The sequence below is a fragment of the Staurois parvus genome, unplaced genomic scaffold, assembly GCF_062004578.1.
Source record: "Staurois parvus isolate SC_StPar_1 unplaced genomic scaffold, SC_StPar_1.0 ptg000390l, whole genome shotgun sequence".
Taxonomy (NCBI): domain Eukaryota; kingdom Metazoa; phylum Chordata; class Amphibia; order Anura; family Ranidae; genus Staurois; species Staurois parvus.
This window is the reverse complement of record NW_028318186.1, coordinates 3,376,939-3,383,777: the sequence shown is the minus strand read 5'-3', so window position 1 is coordinate 3,383,777 and position 6,839 is coordinate 3,376,939.

The window sequence follows — 6,839 nt, the reverse complement described above, 5'->3', positions numbered from 1 at the left end:
CAAGGTCAGGAGTTTTAGTGTCCTGTAGCTCCTCATCGGCACTCTGAGCCGACAACCCTACAGGGACTCGGGAGAGTGCGTCAGCATTGCCGTTCTCCCTACCTGACCGGAACTTGATGCGGTATTGGTACTTAGAAAGGCGAGCCAACCACCTCTGCTCAAGCGCACCGAGTTTGGCATTTTCCAGATGTTGTTGTTGTCTGTCATCACGGTCACCTCTGCACCGGTCAGGTACTCCGCAAACTTTTCAGTCATGGCCCACACCAGTGCCAGTAGTTTCAATTTAAAGGAGCTGTAGTTGTCAGGGTTGCGCTCTTACTCCCTCAGAGCCCGGCTGCCATAGGCAATGACTCTCTCACGTCCATCCTAGACTTGGGATACCACAGCCCCCAGACCATGTAGGCTTCCGTCAGTGTACAGCAGGAATGGGGTGTCGAACCGTGCATAAGCCAGAATCGGGGCACTGATCAGCGCCCCCTTCACTGCTTCAAAGGCCCCTTGTTGCCGGGGTCCCCACTCGATGGGATGATTCTTCGGGCCCCCTGCAGTACCCCTTATTAACTCGTTTAACGGGCCCACCAAATGAGCAAACTTGAGTATAAACCTCCTGTGGTAGCCGGCCAGTCCAATGAACGCCTGCACCTCTCGTAGTGTACTCGGCTGTGGCCACTTCTGGACGGCCTCCACCTTGTCGGGGTTGGCTTTACCCCCTCCTGGGTGACCAAATGTCCCAAATACTCTATCTGCTGTCAAAACAGTTGGCACTTCTTGGGCTTGATTTTGAGCCCATGGTCTCGCAGCCGTCCTAAGACCTGTTGCAGTTTCTGGAGGTGATCCTCAAAAGAGGCCCCAAACACTACTACATCATCCAGGTATATCAATACCAATTTGAAGTTGAGATCTCCCAGACAGTGCTCCATCAACCGCTGGAATGTTCCCGGGGCATTGGACAGGCCGAATGGCATCCGGTTGAACTCGTAGAGACACATAGGATGAAGACCGTCTTCCCTTTGTCCTTCTTGGCCACCGGTAGCTGACAATACCCACTGGCCAGGTCAAGAGTCGAGAAGAACTTAGCATGACTCAGGGCGGACAACGACTCCTCAATCCGTGGAAGGGGGTAGGCATCCCGTATGGTCTGAGCATTCAGCTTCCGATAATCCATGCAGAAATGGAGACTCCCATCTTTCTTCCGCACCAAGACTACTGGAGCAGCCCAAGGACTTTGACTCTCCTGGATCACCTGGTTTTCCAACATGCTGGCCACCATATCCTTCATCTCCTGGTACATTTTAGGCGGGATTTGCCGGTAACGTTCCCTGATCGGTGCAGCATTGCAGGTGGGGATTTCGTGTTCGATGGTGGAGGCACACCCGAAGTCCTCAACATGTCTCGAGAAGGCCTCCTGAAACTCCCAAAGGGTGTCTTCCAGCAACTTCTGTTGTCCTGGAGTCAGGATCTTGCAGTCCACCCCCATCCGGGCCATGATCACTCGACCGTTCCACTCCGCTGTCAGGGTCTCCCTTTGATGGACCTCTACAGCATAGGTCCAGGCTGATCTCCTATCTGCCCATAGCGTGAAGCTCCTCCATCAACACATAAACTTCGGCCAGCAAGTTATTCCCAGGGACGGTTAACTCACAGTCTTCAACGTTGAGGCAGCGTACAGGCACACATCCATCCTTCACAATAGCGAGGGCCTGGGCTACCAGTGGATGAGTCTGCGTTTCTTCTTGGTAAGCGGGCTCGATCAGGACCTCCAGTCCATTCAGTCATCATCCAGCCCCAAGGCAGCATCAATATTCGCTCATGTTGAGGTGGGATCTTCACTGGGGTTTTCCGTGGTACCCTCACGTGTCCAAAGGGTCAACTGGACATGTCACCCTTTTGCAGACTACAGCTCCTCACCATCTGCTGTAGACCCTTCTGGGTTGGCTGGTGTGTGGTGGCCCGTTGCCAATACCTCGGCCCTTCTTTGGCATAAAGTTGGTGGTCTAGGTCCCTCAGCACGTTCATACCTAGTGTCACGTCCATCCCTCTCCGGGACGATTGATCCACCAGCACGACCCCCTTCTTGCCGACGTCTTGCCCACACAGCCAGACCCGCATCCAGACTATTCCTCGGACGTTCATCTCTCTGTTATTGGCAGCCGTCAGCTTGATGACGCTCCCGTCTGACGGCTCCATCATATGTCCAAAGTGTCTTTCAAAGAACTCCAGAGGCATAAGGGTGCACTCCGACCCTGTATCAACTAGGCAGCGTACCTTCTGGCCTTCAAACTCAGCTTCCATAACGGGGCTGCTGGCATACAGGTCGTGTTCCTCATGCTTAGGGCTTAGCTTCTGGTGTACCGCTGCAGGACGCCCAGCTACTGTGGTGGTCGGAAGTTTAATGTCGGCTCGGACTTCATCTGTTCTGGGCAATCTCTGGCCATGTGGCTGTACTGTCCTCAAGCCCAACAGAGGGGTCCCCTTTTGACGTGCCCCCGCAGCTGAGTTATCCTGAGTGGAGTGGCGCGAGGTGCTGAGGTCATTTCCTGAGACCAGGGAGATTCTGCCTTCATCTGGGACACTTCCAGCCAAAGTTCTCTTAATTCTCTCCGCAAGGCCTGGACAACATCCTTTAAGGATTCTGAGTCTTCAGATGCAGACTGACCTCTTGTAGCATGGGTACTACTCACTATTCTCGCCGCCACAGGTATGCACTCCTCCTCTCTCTCCACGGTGGCTAAGTAGATGCTGTAGAATGTCATGTTGGGCGCCGTCCGGGTCATCTCTTGCAATTTGCCCTGTAAGAACTTGTTGGAGAGCCCCACTATGAACTGGTCTTGTAGTAGCCGGTCCACCTCCCGGAAAGCTCCCATGGCCTCTGGATCTCGCCGCTGTATTTCATTTAGCGTCTCCTGTAGGGCATTGGAGTACTGCATCAGGGTCTCGTCCTCTTGCTGTGGTCGGTTGAAGAAGTAGCTCCGCAAAGACACTGTGCTTCTCTCTCTGTGCATTTGCACACATAAAAGACGTACAATAGTAGATATCATTACAGTATGTGATTTAAAAGAAAAAAAAAACATAAGTAATATTTTAAAAGTCTATTTAACCAGTTGCTAACCAGCCATAGTACATATACTGCGACAAGGTGGCACCGCTACGCAAAATCACGTATATATACAGTGGGGATCGAAAGTTTGGGTACCCCAGCTAAAAATTTGTATTAATGTGCATAAAGAAGCCAAGGAAAGATGGAAAAATCTCCAAAAGGCATCAAATTACAGATTAGACATTCTTATAATATGTCAACAAAAGTTAGATTTTATTTCCATCATTTACACTTTCAAAATAACAGAAAACAAAAAAATGGCATCTGCAAAAGTTTGGGCACCCTGCAGAGTTAATATCTTGTACTGCCCCCTTTGGCAAGTATCACAGCTTGTAAACGCTTTTTGTAGCCAGCCAAGAGTCTTTCAATTCTTGTTTGAGGTATCTTTGCCCATTCTTCCTTACAAAAGTCTTCCAGTTCTTTGAGATTTCTGGGCTGTCTGTCACGCACTGCTCTTTTAAGGTCTATCCATAGATTTTCAGTTATGTTGAGGTCAGGAGATTGTGAAGGCCATGGCAAAACCTTCAGTTTACGCCTCTTGATGTAATCCCCCGTGGATTTCGAGGTGTGTTTAGGATCATTATCCATTTGTAGAAGCTATCCTCTCTTTAACTTCAGCTTTTTCACAGATGGCATCAAGTTACCAATCCAAAATTTGCTGAAATTTTATTGAATCCATTTTTCCTTCTACTCGTGAGATGTTCCCTGTGCCACGGGCTGCAACACAACCCCAAAGCATGATTGATCCAACCCCATGCTTAACAGTTGGACAGAGGTTCTTTTCATTAAATTCTGTGCCCCTTCTTCTCCAAACGTACCTTTGCTCATTCCGGCCAAAAAGTTCAATTTTAACCTCATCGGTCCACAGAACTTGTTTCCAAATTCATCAGGCTTGTCTATATGTTCATTTGCAAAGTTTAAACGATGATTTTTGTGGTGAGGACGTAGAAGAGGTTTTCTTCTGATGACTCTTCCATGAAGACCATATTTGTACAAGTATCTCTTTATAGTGGAATAGTGTACCACAACTCCAGTGTCTGCCAGATCTTTCTGGAGGGATCGTGCAGTCATACGTGGGTTTTGAATTGTTTTTCTCACAATCCTGCGAGCTGTTCTGTCTGATATTTTTCTTGGTCTTCCAGATCTTGCTTTAACTTCCACTGTTCCTGATGACTTCCATTTCTTAATTACATTCCGAACAGAGGATATTGACATCTGAAAACGCTTTGCTATCTTCTTATATCCTTCTCCAGCTTTGTGAGCGTCAACTATTTTCAGTTTCAGTTTTCTAGACAACTGCTTAGAAGAACCCATGGTGCTGATTGTTGGGGCAAGGTCAGATGAGTCTGGGCATTTAAAACCTTTGAGATTGACATCACCTGGTCTTCCCAGACGATGATTGAGAACAATCCATGACACTGGCAGGTCTCAGCTTAGCAAAGGGGGCAGTGCATGCTATAAATTCTGCAAGGTGCCCAAACTTTTGCAGACGCCATTTTTTTGTTTTCTGTTATTTTGAAAGTGTAAATGATGGAAATAAAATCTAACTTTTGTTGACATATTATAAGAATGTCTGATCTGTAATTTGATGCCTTTTGGAGATTTTTCCATCTTTCCTTGGCTTCTTTATGCACATTAATACAAATTTTTAGCTGGGGTGCCCAAACTTTTGATCCCCACTGTATATGTGATTTTGCATTTTGGGTAGGGGGCAGGCACCAGGCGCGTGACCGCCATACCCGTGCCACCTATCGTGGCCACGGGTGTCAATCACTGTGTCCCGGCCGGTGATTACCCGCCAGAGCCCGGTGATTACCGGCAAACACTGGCAGGAAGGACGGCTGCAGTGTTTAGATTTGATTGCCTCCTAATGTTTACACTGCAGCTCTCCTCCCTGTCAGTTTGAGCACACTGATCTGGATAGCTGAGCACAGCTTTCTGGATCAGTGTGTTACTGTGAAGAACACACCCCCCGCCCCCTAGTGAACCACTCCCCTCAAACAGTTTACCATTTGATTGCCTCCAAATGTTAACCCCTTCCTCCCCAGTGCCATTAGTACAGTGTCAGTGTTTTTTTTTGCACTGATCACTGTATTGGTGTCACTGGGGATGTCAGTGACCCCAAATCAGTTCCCCCCCATGTCAGAATGTCCGCCACAGTCCCGCCATAAGTCGCTGATCACCGCCGTAAGTCACTTATTGCCGCCATAAGTCGCTGATCGGCGCCATTATTTGTATAAAAAACAATAAAAATTCCAGTATATCTACCGCCACTTGTAAATGCTATAACTTTCACGTAAACCCATTAATTTACACGTATTAGGATTTTGTTTTAGCAAATACATGTAGCAGAATACATTTTGGCCTAAATTTATAACTAACTTTGAGTTTACTATATATTTTTTATAGCTGAAAGTTTTTCTCTAAAATTTTCGGTCTATTTTTATTTATAGCGCAAAAAATAAAAAGTGCACAGGTGATAAAATACCACCAAAAGAAAGCTCTATCGGTGTGAAAAAAAGGACGTAAATTTTGTTTGGGTACAGCATTGCATGACCACGCAATTATCAGTTGAATTAGTGCAGCGCCGAGGAGCAAAAGGAGACCTGGTCATTAAGGGGGGTAAATCTTCTGGAGGGCAAGTGGTTAAAAAAAACTGTTACGTGTTAAAAAAATGCACTTTTTAAAATGTTTGTCTATTTGTCAACTTTGAAAAAAATATGTATTTAAATATTATTTAGTTAGGAAAATTAGTGATTACATGATATGATGCATAATGACACTGGTAAATTTGGTCTATAAAAAGTAATATCTTATCAGATAGGATACATTTATCGTATCATTAATACATTTTTCAGAGGGATTAGGAAAAAGTCCTTTGCTAGAGAAAAACTCAATGTTTTGCTCTTCTGAGCCTTAAAATAGTAAATCTGAACCCTAAAATATTATAATTGGTCGTATTTTATTCTATAAAATGATTGTATAAATCTATTAACTCCCTTTATGACTTGCTTTATAAGAATACATTTATTAACTAATTTTTTTTTTTTTTTTAATGTTTTGCTTACTCTGCAAGTAGCCTGGAAGCATTTTAGCATTTTTAGAAGGACATTTTTAATGAAAGGGTTTAATATTGCCATCTACTGGCCACAAGTGATAAATTATCTGTTGTGCATATGGTAAGGTGTTCAGTAATGAAAGTTGAAAAGTCTATTGTATGTGCACTTACTTTGTGTGCTTATAATTTTAAGTGTATTTTTATATATTTGTTTATTGTTTTTATTTATATGACATATAAAGTAAAAATACATTTTATTTCAATTAATTAAGGCATTTCATTTAATTAATATTTCTATAGAGCTCTTCTCTCTATGGGCTTAAACCCCTTTATCTGCTGCTGGGGCAGCCATCCTGGGCACGCTCAGTAGAATAACACCCTGGCCAATTTTAGACAGAAGCCAATTATTTTACTAAAAATACTGAATACTATCATTACAGGTATCAAGTATATACAGCTATCAGAATGCAACATTTTTGTGATGGTTATCTTTTATAGTACGATTATATTATATCAGATTTTGTGCACTTTGCTTTTTTTCTGAATGTAAGCTACTGTAGCTCCTGCATGATCAAGGCTGTATATCCCTTGACAGATGTTGGCCCATTTATTAAGATGTACAGAGTTTGTTAAGCAGCAGATACAAACTTTTATGATTGCAAAAATTAGGATTTTGCCAACAGG